The sequence below is a fragment of the Myxocyprinus asiaticus genome, chromosome 22 (genome assembly GCF_019703515.2).
Source record: "Myxocyprinus asiaticus isolate MX2 ecotype Aquarium Trade chromosome 22, UBuf_Myxa_2, whole genome shotgun sequence".
Classification (NCBI taxonomy): Eukaryota; Metazoa; Chordata; class Actinopteri; order Cypriniformes; family Catostomidae; genus Myxocyprinus; species Myxocyprinus asiaticus.
The window spans coordinates 17,504,347-17,520,994 of NC_059365.1; the positions used below are offsets into that span (position 1 = coordinate 17,504,347).

Genomic DNA, 16,648 nt, shown 5'->3' on the forward strand with positions numbered 1-16,648 from the left:
TGTTTAAGTGACACAGTCTGTGACATTTACTCTCTGACACATGCCCTTGCTTACCTACGTATAAACAATATCAATAGGCTTTGCTTATCCAAAATATACATGTTGTGGCTTACGTTTCAACATTCAACTCGTTGGCTTTAGGATCATGCAGCGGTGTCGAGGAACAGCAGCACTGATACTGTATGGTGAATCACTACAAAAAACAGGAGTCATGTGCATCCGTTTCAACCAGGATTGAAAGCAGTTTTGCGTTTTTATCATACTCTTAAATAATGTGTTCAAATTAACTCAAGAATACACCTTCAGTATGACGCTTAGTGTTATTTCATTACGCTGATAAATTGTGCTCGCTTCAGAGGCTTGGTCACCAGGGATGGAGCACATCAGAATGCCAATGGTAAATGTCCAGCATCCATCCACAGATACAATATTCATAAAATAAAATCTCTTTTGATATCATGTATTTTATAGCTCCATGCATCTCCTCCATATGCTCGACAATAACAATCTGGGATTTATAAAATCTGAATGCATTCATTCATAAGTGTCAGTGAAAACTCATCATTGTGTTAATACTGACCGTTGGTGTAGCCGTAGTGTCGTCATGTCATGTGCAAGGAGAAAAAATAATATAAAAGTAATACCTTACATCTGACCAGTTTCTTAATATTTAAAAGAAAAAGATTGAATTCCAGCCAGGCCTCCTAAGCAACCAAATTGGCCCGGTTGCTAGGGAAGGTAGAGTCACATGGGGTAACCTCCTCGTGGTCACTATAATGTGGTTCTTGCTCTCGGTGGGGCGCGTGGTGAGTTGTGCGTGGTTGCCGCGGAGAATAGCGTGAAGCCTCCGCACACGCTAGGTCTCTGCGGTAACGCGCTCAACAAGCCACGTGATAAGATGCGCAGACTGATGGTCTCAGACAAGGAGGCAACTAAGATTCGTCCTCTGCCACCCGGATTGAGGCAAGTCACTACACCACCATGAGGATTTAGAGCGCATTGGGAATTGGGCATTCCAAACTGGGGAGAAAAGGGGAGAAAAAAAAAAAGATTGAAAACCCTAAATCAGATTGATCATTTTGAGTTTTGCTATTGTGTGTAACTGTTATTAGATTATTCAGACATATCACTTCAGGCCAGAGGGTTGTTTACTAATATTACAATTTGTAATTTAATGCATATATTATGCAAAACCACATATAATGCACAGTTACGACAAGTAGCCCAAAACTCACTGGAGGATCTTACAGTATGTTTGTGGTGTGATACTTACTTTAGAGTGAATAATAGTTTCACTGGTTATATTTTGGTTATATTTTGCAGATTGAAAATGTCTGGTTAGTGGACAGAAGCTCCTCTCGAAGAACCCAAGTGGGTGCACTGTATCTGACAGCTACATACAATATTTGTAGGTAAAGGATCTGGGATCAGAAATGAGCTGTGGGTAAGTGCTCTGTCAGATGTATAAACATCTTTTGACATTACTGGTATGTAATCAAATTCAGAAGTCATTTGGATGTAATTGTTATACTAACAATATTGGCACTACATTTTTTTAATCACAGGTTCTGCACAGTTTAGTGAATAATGTGGTAAAGCAGAAAGCATCTCAGAGTGGGTACCCTTTATTGATCCACTGAAGAACTTTCAGCTCATACAGTTTATCATTCCTCAAGAGAACTACTGCCATGATGTGTTCATTTTACTCATATGTCTCTCCGAGCCAGGTGGGCTTTGTAATGTCAACTAGTATACATTTTGGCATCATTTTGAACTGAGATATTTACATGAGTTCTGTTGTAGTGACAGCATGCATTTGAGCCGGCATGGACTCCCTAAGATTGTGCAAAACCTGACGATTCAATGTTATTCCAGCATGACGCTCCAAAGAACATTTATTGTGCTTCAGTGGAAGCAAGGAAATCTGACCTTTAGTACAAAAGTTAGCATGATCAGTGTCACAAATTAGCTTCTTTGATTAGTGACCTACAAATAATACAGAATCTTATATCTCACTAAATATCACTTATTCATTTTATTTCATATGTTTTGTTGTTGTTGTTGTTTTGTTTTTGTTTTTTTGTTGTTTTTTTCACAACTTTTTGTATATTTGCAAGATTCATTAATTTCATTCAGGACATTCTTCTCATGTGTTTTTCCTGTCTTGCAGAAAATTACAAGGAATTGTATTGCTTTTCTTACAATTCTAATGTTGACAAAGCTGAATGAGAGCATTCATGGGAATTTTTTAGATCTGAAGGCAGAGTACAGTCAAATGGGACTTTCAAATAAACTATGGCATGCTACCCTCATCAACCGAGAGTACAGAGATAGTACATAACCCAAATACCTACAGTACTGTGCAAAAGTTTTAGGCACTTGTGAAAAATGTTGCATAGTGAGGATGTCTTCAAAAAATAATTCCATAAATAGTTTTCATTTATCAATTAACTTTATGCAAAGTCCAGTAAACATACGAAAACTAAATCAATATTTTGTGTGATCACATTTGCCTTCAAAACAGCACCAGTTCTCCTTGGTACACCAGGACACAGTTTTTCTTGGTTGTTGGCAGATAGGATGTTCCAACATTCTTGGAGAATTCGCCACAGTTCTTCTATCTATTTAGGCTGTCTCAGTTGCTTCTGTCTCTTCATGAATTCCCAGACTGACTCGATGTTCAGTGGATATTCTATTAGTATACAAGTATACTGATATAAAGAATATGTTTTTATGTGTAACTTGTCTTCTCTTGACACAGGTGTGTGATACTTATCCAGATGATCTGTTTGTGCCTAAATCAGTCACCCTCCCTGTCATCGCAGGCAGCTCCAAGTTTCGTAGCAGAGGTCGATTTCCCACGTTGTCATACTACTGCAAAGAAAACCATGTGAGTCTAACTCTCTACAGCCTCAAAATTCATCTGCCCTTTTTAATGAGGCTGTGGAGAATTTTTTCCTGTCCTGCAACTCTCTGCTTGCCAAATAATCTGTCATCAGAAGTAGGAGGCAAATTCAAGGTTCATGTACATTGTGTTCTTGAGACTTTTTATAAAAACACTCAATTTCTGAAGAACCATGTTTATGTGATGCAGCTTGTTTTAGCTCCAAACTCCAGCTTGATATGATTTCTTTGCCAACAATGTACATGGATTTTTTCCAGCTTGTCATAACAGCAACTTGCATTCAGTTAAACACTAAACTGTACATTTACTATGGCAAGAGACTAAATGTGTCATGCAGCATATGCCTGATTTATGAATTACAACAACATTAATGGGTATTTTAAAAGCTAGGTCAAGCTCTTTCTTCACCCTTGTGGGTTTGCCTCTCTGGTAAATGTATTTAATTGAGGTCAGATATTCCCCTTGGAGTCTCTGTGTTTACTTTTGGACACATGAATTCAAACCACATGGAGAAGCTAGTGTGTGACTTCCACATGATGATCATGGTGGTGGGACTCAAAGGGGTCAGTTATATTTTAATATCTGCCCATTTTCATCCTTCTTAACCCCTAAATATGATCAGAGCAATGACTAAAAATGTAATATTGCAAACTCAGCCTTTAGAATTTTATGAGGACAGGGCCAAATTCTCATGAAGTGGAGCCCATTCCACTGAGAGGACAGTGGGATCTGCTTTTATTGATTTTGTGGCATGGGGGTGGAAAGATCTTGCATTATTCCTAGACTGAGAAGAATTTTGGATGATGGACACTATGATGAAATATTTAAACATATGCAAATACATGCACAACCAGTCAAATGTTTGGACATGCCTTCTCTTTAGTAATACTTTAGTATTACTATTTTCCACATTTTAGAATAATAGTGAAGTTATCAAAACTATTAAATAACACAGAAGGTATTATGGGAATTATGTTGAAACACAAAGATGTTAAACAGTTCAAATCTATATTATATTTTAGCTTCTTCAAAGTAACCACCCTTTGTCTAGATTACAGCTCTTCACATTCTCTCAACCAACTTTATGGGGTATCCACCTGAGATGCTTTTTAAACAATACTGAAGTAGTTCCCATGTAGGCTACGTATTTGTTGGCTGCATTTCCTCTCTATCCAGCCCAACTCATCCATAAAAAATTTATCTTTCTAGTGATATGTTGCAGCAGTCAGCCTCTCTCTGGCTTCAGTGCTCGCGGCCTGGAGGATGAACAAATGATGCAGGCCATCATGAAGGCCAATCCTGGCTGCAGATTCATGTATGTTGTGGACACTAGACTGAAGCTGAGTCCACTTAATATCTGTATATTGACCTGTTATCAGAATTTAAAAATATGAAAGACACTATGGCCTATGTGGTTTTGTGAGATTTTTTCAAAACTTGCATGTATTCCCAGATTAATGCAATGGCAAACCGGGCTGCAGGCAAAGGCAATGAAAATGAGGACAACTACTGCAACATAAAATTCCAGTTTTTCCAAAACATCCATGTGATGAGGAACAATCAGCAGAAAAAGATAGAGGGTATTTTCTTACCTATATCTCCATTTTATTAAGCAAGAAGTTCACCATAATAACCACATCTTTAGTATTGTATACTACATGGACAAAAGTATGTTGACACCCATTTTTACACCCATTAATACAGGTGCATAAAATCAAGCATGCACCCATGAAATTCCTTAGCTAAAACTTTCTGTAGAATGGGGCATACCTTTTCTGTTCCAGCATGGCAATGCCCCTGTGCACAAAGCGAGGTCCATAAAGAAATGGCTTACTAAGTCTGGTGTGGAAGAATTTGACTGGCTTGCTCAAAGCTTACCTGAATCCCATTTGGCACATTTGGGATGAATTGGAAAGCCAACTGCAAGCCCATCGCCCAACATCAACAACTGACCTAACTGATGTTCTTGTATCTGAATGGGAGCAAATCCCCACAGCCATGGTCCAATATCTAATAGAAACCATTCCCAGAAGAGTGGAAGCTGTTATAGCAGCAAAGGGAGGAGTGAGGACCAACTCCTTATTAATCCCCATGGTTTTGAAATTAAATATTCAACATACTTATATTGTGGGGTGCATGGGTGTCCACCTACTTTTGGCAAACCCCTTCTCTTAGACTAGCTTGAACCAGTATATAGCAGCTCCCCTTCAGTTTTTCTGAGATTTTCCCATAGTCCTCTTTGAACTGAATTTGGAGTATCACGACTTGAGACCACTTAGTGTTTTATCGACTATGATAAAGATATTTGCAATTAATCCCTAGGTAATACCACAGGAGGGTTTCTTGGCAAAGCAGACAGTGTTGTAGGGGTGCTTTGAATCCATCTGGCTTTTATTCCTTGCCTATTTTTGTTTTGTTGACTTAATGATTGGGGACCCTTTCCCCCCATTTGAGATAAGGAGGGCGTGAGAATGATATCCTCCAGTGTTGAAGAAATAATAGCAGTACTGGGTGTGATAGCTTTTTGACCTACAAAGCACTAGGGAGTCATCAGGTTGAATAATCAGAGATTAGCCTTCTAGCAGAGACTATGTGGCCATTTGAGTTCTTGTTACTGCACAGTTCATTCCTTCCAAAAATGGCAGTTTCCTTAAAACACTGTTAGTTTCATTGCTGCCACCAAGATTGAATGAGTTTGTCAATGTTTGGCTTGAGCTCTCATCTGGAGTATTCTCATAGGGCGTTACCAGCCCCTAAAAACTCTCTTATCACATTTGAACTGTTTACATACAGCAAGGCTTATAGTATAGTACTCATATTGAATGTTTATGTTGGTTTGTGGGACAAGACAGAATGCTACTTCTAGAAATACAGATTTATTTGGTTGTCATAATAATTGATGAGCTATCAGATTAATCTGTCATCAAGAACACTTTTGACCTCTCAAACAAATGCCAATTTTTCAGTACTGTATATTTTAAGTAACACAAATAAAGAGAACGCTAAAACTTTGGTTATACATATGATTCACCAGCTTTCTAAGCAAAGCCAAAATAAATATTGACCAATTTAAAGAGGAGGTCATTTGTGGTCAAAACTAAGGATATACAAAAACATTTCTCATATCAGTTTCCTGTTGTAAATTCTCAATACTGCTCCTGGTTTTCATCATTGTCTCTGAAAGATATAACAAACTGAATATTTACAAAATACAAAATTTTACCGTTTTTCTTCATGATTCATAAACTTTAGTTTAAATTAAAAGATATCAAAACTCTAGAATGCATAAGAAAAATACTGGACTTTAAAAAAAAATAAAAATAAATAAATATATATATATATATATTTGTGTGTGTGTGTGTGTATGTATATATATATGTATGTATTCACAAAGTGAAAGTAAAGTTTGTTTTCTGCCTGAGAAAAGCTGAATAAAAATTTAGTTTAGAGTGTTTTGCCCCCATTGCAATTGCCCATTGTCTGTATCATGTTGGATTTTTTTTGTTTCTGCTCTGCGATCTCCATCCATGGGAGAATTTCTCTTGGGGTTTGAAATTTACAACTGATTGAAACACATCAGATCAATCTTGGAGGCTGGAATCTTTATATCAAAGGTAAAGATCACTTTGAGAGTTCTATGGTCAATGCGTGATCTTTGGTACTGATTGCATGCTCTCACACAAACAGGCTGTGGCAGAGGAGTGGTTCAGTGTATTTTTCTGATGGCTGGGATAGGATGGCTCAGGTGTGCTCTGTGGACAGTGTGCTTCTGGACCCCTACTACAAGACCCTCAAGGGACTAATGGTATACAACTACTACTATATGTTATACACTTTTATTTTTTTATTTGTATTTTTTTTATACAGTGGCTCCAAAGAGTATTTGAACAAGAGGTCAACCGATAATGGATTTTGCCTATACCGATAACTAAGGTGGTAGAAAACGCTGATAACAAATGAATCAGCCAATAGCTTTTCAAATCAATTTATAGAATGTTAAACGGCCACAGACATAGAGGCTGCAAGAGTCCAAAATTAATAAAATCCCAGATGCAGTGTATTGTGCAACCAAAAACATAACGCAAGACCTTTAATTATAAACACGCACAAAATACACGTACTTCTTTCTGAACTCGAAATTGAGACTTGGCTCCATTACAGTGTTCTACGTATATTTAAGTATTTACCAAATTAAGCTTTTTGTTGCCCATATTCACCAGATTAAAGATTTTGTATATACTCTGGTGACCTAAAGTTTGGAATAATGTACAGATTTCGCTGTTTCGGAAGGAAATTGGTACTTTAATTCACCAAAGTGGCATTCAGCTGATCACAAAGTATAGTCAGGATGTAAAAAATTATGTAATTTACTGATGTAAAAAAGAAAAAAAAAAAAAAAAAAACAGCATCATCACTATTTGGAAAAAGTCATTTTTGATCAAACCTAGACAGGTCCCATTTCTGCAGCCATCACTCAAAAATCTTATCCTTGAGTACTCATGTTAAATTGCTAATTTGGTACTAGAAAATCACTTGCCATTATATCAAACACAGCTGAAAGCTATTTGGTTCATTAAATGAAGCTTAAGATTGTCTTTGTGTTTGTTTTTGAGTTGCCACAGTATGCAATAGACTGGCATGTCTTAAGGTCAATATTAGGTCAAATATGGCAAAAAAGAAACAGCTTTCTCTAGAAACTTGGAAGAGATGTGGAAGGCCAGATGTACAACTAAACAAGAGGATAAGTACATCAGAGTCTCTAGTTTGAGAAATAGATGCATCACATGTCCTCAGCTGACAGCTTCATTGAATTCTACCCGCTCAACACCAGTTTCATGTACAACAGTAAAGAGAAGACTCAGGGGTGCAGGCCTTATGGGAAGAATTGCAAAGAAAAAGCCACTTTTGAAACAGAAAAAATGAAAAGATAAGGTTAGAGTGGGTAAAGAAACACAGACATTGGACAACAGATAATTGGAAAAGAGTGTTATGGATCTTAACAACCATTGAGCTTTTGTGGGATCAGCTAGACTGTAAGGTGGGTGAGAAGTGCCCGACAAGACAGCCACATCTATGGCAAGTGCTACAGGAAGCGTGGGGTGAAATGTCACCTGGGTATCTGGACAGACTGGCAGCTAGAATGCCAAGGATCTGCAAAGCTGTCATTGCTGTACATGGAAGATTTTTTTTATGTAGTTTAAGAAGTTCTGACATTTTTTTTTTTTTTCAAATTGTAATAGTAATTTTTCACGTTATTAATGTCCTGACTATACATTGTGATCAGTTGAATGCCACTTTGGTGAATAAAAGTACCAATTTCTTTCCATAAGAGCAAACTCTGTACAAAATTCCAAACTTTTGGCCACCAGTGTATATATTTCACCAGATATGCTTTTTTTTAATCATTATTATTCACAAGATATGAAGTTGGAAATGATGTATGTGGTGACTGAGCACGTTTCCATGTAGTCACATTGTTATTTGCATGCCCTTACTTCAATGTAGAACACTTGATTTATCAAATCAAAATCTAAATCAAAATATGCACTGAAGTAAGGAAAGAAATATGGATGAATACTGCCACTGATGAAAGATTTAGATACAGAAAATCCCCACGAGGTGTCAGTTATTGTTTTTATTTCACCTCTATCAGTGTTGATTTTTGCCGATAACAGATAGTTCCAAAAAGCAACTATCGGCACTGATTAATCGATAAACCCAAAATATATCGCTCTACCTCTAATTTGAGCCACCTCTAACATTAGCCACACTGAAATGTAGAAATATTATTGTGTTAAATAACATAATATGAAACCAATTTGCATTTATTTTAAAGAAAGATAACACAAGCAGACTTAGCAAGCAAAAAGATGTTTGTTAGGTTTCAAATGATAAAACGAGATAAACTGTTCAAAATGAAGGCAAAAGGTATTTGGACACTTGCTGGTTGTCAAACTTGGTGGTACATGTCTGTAGTGAATGTGATGAACTACTGTACACCTATGATTATTCTGCTAGGACACCTGTTTTAACTTGACCACTTAAAAAAATCACATTGACACCAGTTGGATAAAAGTTATTGCACAAAATGGCTCAGAAAAGTGAGTTCATTTTAGGAAAAGGTCCTGCATCATTTGTTTGCATCAACATTCATGTTTTTTTGAATTGCACAATTGACTTTACTCCAGTTATTGAAATTTTATTCAGAAACTACCATTTACCAGTCACAGAGTTCACTGTGTTAGAAGATTCAGGCATATTTGACAAGCTGCCCATGTGGCTCTTACTCATTTAATCCTAAAGACTGACTGGCTGGATCTCTGCTGGAGGGAGGCTTGATCTCTGCTGGAGAGGTTTCATTCAATAGCAGTTTTGGAGAATCATCAACTGCTTCTTAGAAACTGGCCCTCAAAAATGAAAATGAGAATGTACCTTGTAGCGCAGATTAGCTCTGTATGGGAACACCATCTTGAGAAGTATTTCATTTCCTGATACACTAGAAAGAGTGGGAATCCCATAACATCGATTCTACATGTACATGCATTGCATTATTGCATATAATGAATACGTGACCCATTTTTTATACTGTTTGTTAGGAAAACCATACTTTAACTTTTTTCAAGCTTTGTGTGTAGGTGCTGATTGAGAAAGACTGGGTTTTATTTGGACACAAGTTTTCACAAAGGTTAGCCTTAAATTTTTTGTATACATGTTTTTCTGAGATACTGCTGCAGTGCAAACATCAGCTAACTTTTTAGGGACCGTCCAGACTGAACGCATTGTTGCACTAAAAAAGCTAGATGCAATGCACATGTAACACTTGCACATATCGCAGGTGTCTCTCAAGATGTGCTTTTAAAAGTTGACAAAGTCGCCAAAAGTGGCGAGATGCTGAAAAAACAGCCAGTCAAGGAACACCGGCCAAAAATGTCCGTATGTAGTGCATGTATACACATGTTTAAAGGAATAGTTCACCCAAAAATTACAATTCTCTCATCATTTACTCACCCTCTTGCCATCGCAGATGTGTATGACTTTTCTTCTGCCCTATCACAAACACATTTTTAGAAGAATATTTCACCTCTGTAGGTCCTCACAATGCAAGTGAATGGTGACCAGAATTTTGAATCTCCAAAATCAAATAAAGGCAGCATAAAAGTAATATATATGACTGTGGAGGTGAGGGCGTGGTCGAGCGCCAGTCAGGGGAGTGAGAAAGTGGTAAGGACAACCACCTGAGATGAATTGTGACCAACTACCATTTCTATGTTCACAATGAGAGTCGGGGGAGATAAAAGACGGCCCAGTCCAGAGAGAGAGGACATAGCTGAGTGAAAGTGACTGCTGAAAAGAAAATCTTTAAAGTGACTGCTGAAAAGCATATCTTTGTGTGTTTATTTTATTATGCTAAAAAGCAAAGTTTGTGTATAATGAAAAATGTTGTGATTAAAAGTGACTTACATTGGATTGTTCACCTGGCTCCCGCTTCCTCCTTTGATCCAAATATGAACCTTTGCTACAATGACTCCAGTGGTTTAATATATGTCTTCTGAAGTGATGCAATCACTTTTGGTGAGAAACAGATCAATATTTCAATGCTTTTTTTTACTATAGATCTGCACTTTCACTTTCAGAATGTGAAAGTGAAAGTGGAGATTTATAGTAAAAAAGGACTTAAATATTTAACTGTTTCTCACCCACATCTATCATATCGCTTATGAAGATATGAATTTAACCACTGCAGTTATATAGATTACTTTTAACTGCCTTTATGTGACTTTTGGAGCTTGAAAGGTCACCATTCACTTGCATTGTATGGACCAACAGAGCTGAGACATTCTTCTAAAAATCTTCAGTTGTGTTTTGCAGAAAAAGAAAGGCATACACATCTGGGATAGCAAATAGTAAATGATGAGAGAATTTAAATTTCAGGGTAAACTATACCTTTAAGCCTTTTATTTGACATGGTCTAGTATGCAACCATACGCTGTGCCCTAGCAATCACTCAGAACATCCTAGCAACTGCACAGCAACATGCTTAAAAACATTGTGAACACTTTAGCAACACCCTGACATCAATTCTTAACACTGTAGTATTATGGTGGTAACTTCTGTTCAAGCAAGCACCCTTCACATTGTCTTCAGAAAATTAAAAAATTTAGTTCATGCATATGATTACAAATTCTGTTTCTGAGTGCATCATTGCAGTGAACCAGTCAGACTGTTTGCGGTTTACTGTTTGATGGGTCTTGTTCTGTCTTTTAGATACAATCATCTTGATGGTGAAGCCAAGGAAGTGTCACCTGTCATTGATCAGTTCCTGGAATGTGTGTGGCAGCTTATGCAACAGTTTCCATGTTCTTCTGAGTACAATAAGAGGTTTCTTATCAGCATCCACAACCACATCTATTCCTGTCACTATGGCAACTTCATTTGTAATAGCCAGAAGGAAAAGAGTGGACTGTAGTAATTATCCTGTGTAGCTGATGACATGAAAAACATTTTTTTAGTGTTTTGTGTAGGATGGTATTACAGGGATTAATATTATCTGCACCTACTAGATTTATTTAATGTGTTTTTTTTTTCCAAAGAATTCAACAGAAAACGCCTTTCAAATGGCCTCATTTATGGGAGAACAAGCTGGACTTCATGAACCCTCTGTTCAGGTCCGAGCACAGACAGACTCGGGGGTTAATGAGGCCCAGTACTGCCCCCTACTGTTTAAAATATGTCAGAGCATGTTAAACAGTCTATGTCTTGGTCTTTCACAATTTTAACCAAAACGAACCTTGCTGTTAACACATATTTCCTGTAAGAGGTTTTGATTCCCTTTTCCACTCACAGTTGCTCACATTGGTCCCAATTCTATCCTAGTTAGCAGCCAAATTACAGTATGTATGAATGTGAAAGGGTTGAATGTGATTTTGTAGGTCCTAAAGTGCCACTTATATAACTGAATTTTAACTGTCACATAGAATGCTTTTTATTTCACTGTTAATGGCATAGTGCTCCCAAAAATTAATATTCTGTCATGAGAATTTTCATGTCTGTTTGAACAATTCCTTTAATATGTTTAGCTACAAAAACAATTTGTCGATTATGTGTTCAAATACTGGAGAAGTTTGTATAATCGATTTGATTGTGAGCTACACCCAAAAAGAAGTAAAAGAAGTAACACAACAACTTGAAAAAGAACTCGCTCTCTATGAGAAGATAGAATTAATTTAGCTCTTAATCTCCTTTAAAGTGTGAAAACTGTTTTCGTTAATACATACATTATATTAATGCCATTTCAGCTGTAGTGGTAAACTCTTTTCTCTTTGCAGAATCTGGCTATCCTGGATAAGGTGAGTGCAAAAACCCTTTACATGCAGAAGGGGGTGTTGAATAACAAACAGACCCTTTGGGCCTCTTCTTCATATATAAGCCTGGCCAGTACACCTCAGGATTACATTGGTGGATACCTAGGCTCCCAACGGTTTCAACCTCCAACAGAGGTAGGGAGAAAGTGCAGAGCTACTGTTTCTAAACAGACCATAAAGTTCAGATGTTTATAATAGAGACCAGAAGTTGGGAGTGGCTGATTTCAGCTGTCATTCCTCTGGTGAAGATTCCCTGCCGAGTGAGGGCAGTGTGAAGGATCATGACTCAGATGAGACAAATGCAACACCCATTGTGAAAAGAGAAAGCTAGAGGATTTTCAAAGTGCCTATGCGATCAGGATGAGAGGGTGGGAATTTCAAATTATGCAAAGATATTGGACAATGTGGACATGTTTCTCGTGTTGCACTGTAGAAGCTCTGAATGTGTATTGCAGGTGGACTATGTAATGTGTGATGTTTTATTATATATATATATATATATATATATATATATATATATATATATATATATATATATATATATATATATATCAGAATCAGAATCAGAATGAGCTTTATTGCCAAGTATACTTACACATACAAGGAATTTGTCTTGGTGACAGAAGCTTCCAGTGCACAAACAATACAACAACAAGACAGAGATAATAATAAAAAATAAAAATAGAATAAAAATAAAAAGTGAATAGAAAATCTAATATATATATATAGAGAGAGAGAGAGAGAGAGAGAGAGAGAGAGAGAGAGAGAGAGAGAAATACACAATAAATATACACTATCGGTCAAAAGATTTGAAACACTTGACTGAAATGTTTCTCATGATCTCATAATCATTATAGAACTAAACAAATAAAAAATAAACAAATTAAAAAAAATTTTTTTTTTTCAATTGATGACTTGGACCAAATAATAAAGAAAAGCAGCCAATAAGTGCCCATCATAGATGGAACTCCTTCAATACTGTTTAAAAAGCATCCCAGGTTGATACCTCAAGAAGTTGGCTGAGAAAATGTCAAGAGTACATGTCTGCAAATTCTAGGCAAAGGGTGATTACTTTGAAGATGCTAAAATATAACACAGTTTTGATTTATTTTGGATTTTGTTTAGTCACAACATAATTCCCATAGTTCCATTTATGTTATTCCATAGTTTTGATGACTTTAGTCTTTTGATGTCCGATTTAGTAGCTGAACCAAACCAGACAATTATTGAAGTGCAGAGGACAGACTCAATGACTGCTGAGTTGAACTGTATCAGCAGCGCCTGTGGCAGGTTGAACTTCCTCAGCTGGTGAAGGAAGTACAACCTCTGCTGGTCCTTTTTCACAATGGAGTCAATGTGGGTCTCCTACTTCAGGTCCTGTGAGATGGTAGAGCCCAGGAACCTGAATGAGTTTACTGCTGCCACAGTGCCGTTCAGAATGGTGAATGGGGTCGATGCTGGGGTGTTCCTCCCAAAGTCCATAATCATCTCCACGGTTTTGAGCGTGTTCAGCTATAGGTTGTTTTGACTGCACCAGTGAGCCAGCCTTTCAACCTCCCTTCTGTGTGCAGACTCATTGTCATCTTGACGATGATGCAACGATGACAGGAGTGTCATCTGCAAATTTCAGGAGCTTGACAGAGGGGTCCTTGGCGGTGCAGTTGTTGGTATAAAGGGAGAAGAGTGGTGGGGAGAGCACACATCCCTGGGGGGCACCAGTGCTGATCGTACAGGTGCTGGAAGTGAATTCCCCCAGTCTCACTAGCTGCTGCCTGTCTGCCAGAAAGCTGGTGATCCACTGACAGATAGACTTGGGAACAGAGAGTTAATGTAATTTAGCCTGGAGAATAGCTGGGATGATGGTGTTGAAAGCTGAACTGAAGTCCACAAAAAGAATCCTTGCATATGTCCCTGGTCTGTCCTGATGTTGCAGGATATGACGCAATCCCATGTTGACTGCATCATCTACAGACCTGTTTGCTCGATAAGCAAATTGAAGGGGCTCTAGAAAGGGTCCAGTGATGTCCTTCAGGTGGGCCAACACCAGTCTCTCAAATGACCTCATGACCACAGACGTCAGAGCGACGGGTCTGTAGTCATTAATTCCTTTGATTTGGGGTTTCTTTCGGATGGGAATGATTGTGGAGCATTTGAAGCAGCAGGGAACTTCACACTGCTCCAGTGATCTGTTGAAGATCTGTGTGAAGATGGGGGCCAGCTGGTTAGCACAGAATTTTAGACAAATGGGTGAAACACCATCTTGGCCCTATGCTTTTCTTGTATTTTGTTTCCAGAGGCCATGGCACACCTCCTCTTCACAGATCTTAAGTGCAGAATGAGTAGAAGGAGGGGGGAGGAGGGGGTTGCAGGAGGTGTGGATGTTTGTGTGAAGTGAAGGTCAGAGCTGGTGTGAGATGTGAGACTTGACCTTTCAAATCCACAGTAAAAGACATTCAAGTCGTCAGCCAGTTGTTGGTAACCTACAGTGTTGGGGGATGGTGTCTTGTAGTTAGTAATATTGATGCAGGGTCCACACTGATGCAGGGTCATTAGCTGAAAATGTGAAGAAAAAGCTTCTTTTAGCCACTCTTATTTCCTTATTCAGTGTGTTCCTGGCCTGATTGTACAAGATTTTATCCCCACTTTTGTAAGCATCCTCTTTGGCCTGACGAAGCTGCCTGAGTTTTGCTGTAAACCATGGTTTGTCATTGTTGAATGTAAAATAAGTCCTAGTAGGAATGCACATATCCTCACAGAAACTGATATATGATGTCACAGTATCTGTGAGCTCATCCAGATTGGTGTCTGCAGCCTCAAATACTCTCCAATCAGTGCAGTCAAAGCAGGCTTGTAGTTCCAGCTCTGCTTCATTGGTCCATCATTTTACTGTCTTTACTACAGGTTTAGCTGATTTTAGTTTCTGCCTGTAGGTGGGAAGAAGATGAACCAGACAGTGATCAGAGAGTCCTAAAGCTGCTCTAGGGACAGAGCGATATGCATCCTTTATTGTTGTGTATCAATGATCCAGTGTATTCCTGTCTCTGTTGGGGCATGTAATGTGCTGTCTGTATTTTGGCAGTTCACGGGTGAGATTGGCTTTGTTAAAATTATGAGAATTTTATATATATATATATATGTTACATGATTTATATTTATATGTATGTTACATGATTTATATTTATGCTTTCACATTGCCATGTACAGTTGAAGTCAGAAGTTTACATACACTTAGGTTGAAGTCATTAAAACTAATTTTTTAACCACTCCACAGATTTAATATTAGCAAACTATAGTTTGCTTTTGTATATAGTATACATCTACAATGTGCATGACACAAGTAATTTTTCCAACAATTGTTTACAGACAGACTGTTTCACTTTTAATTGACTATATAACAATTCCAGTGGGTCAGAAGTTTACATACACTGAGTTAACTGTGCCTTTAAGCAGCTTGGAAAATTCCAGAAAATGATGTCAAGCCTTTAGACAGTTAGCCAGTTAGCTTCTGATAGGAGGTGTACTGAATTGGAGGTGTACCCGTGGATGTATTTTAAGGCCTACCTTCAAACTCAGTGCCTCTTTGCTTGACATCATGGGAAAATCAAAAGAAATCAGCCAAGACCTCAGGAAAAAAATTGTGGACCTCCACAAGTCTGGTTCATCCTTGTGAGCAATTTTCAAATGCCTGACGATATCACGTTCATCTGTACAAACAATAGTACGCAAGTATAAAAACCATGGGACCACGCAGCCATCATACCACTCAGGAAGGAGACGCATTCTGTCTCCTAGAGATGAACGTAGTTTGGTGCGAAAAGTGCAAATCAATCCCAGAACAACAGCAAGGACCTTGTGAAGATGCTGGAGGAAACAGGAAGAAAAGTATCTATATCCACAGTAAAACGAGTCCTATATCGACATAACCTGAAAGGGTGCTCAGCAAGGAAGAAGCCAGTGCACCAAAACTGCCATAAAAAAGTATACTACAGTTTGCAAGTGCACATGAGGAGAAATTTCCTCTGGACTGATGAAAGGTATTCTAAGTCAAGGTATTGGAGTGGCCATCACAAAGCCCTGACCTCAATCTGAGAGAACATTTGTGGGCAGAACTGAAAAAGCGTGTGCGAGCAAGAAGGCCTACAAACCTGACTCAGTTACTCCAATTCTGTCTTGAGGAATGGGCCAAAATTCCAGCAACTTATTGTGAGAAGCTTGTGGAAGGCTTCCCAAAATGTTTGACCCAAGTTAAACAGTTTAAAGGCAATGCTACCAAATACTAACAAAGTGTATGTAAACTTCTGACCCACTGGGAATGTGATGAAAGAAATAAAAGCTGAAATAAATAATTCTCTCTACTATTATTCTGACATTTCACATTCTT

General features: G+C 38.0%; 1 pseudogene; it reads left to right on the top strand.

Moving 5' to 3' along the window:
- The first annotated feature begins 373 nt into the window (after positions 1 to 373).
- Positions 374 to 12,647, top strand: LOC127413007 (myotubularin-related protein 7-like; annotated as a pseudogene).
- Positions 12,648 to 16,648: the final 4,001 nt, after the last annotated feature.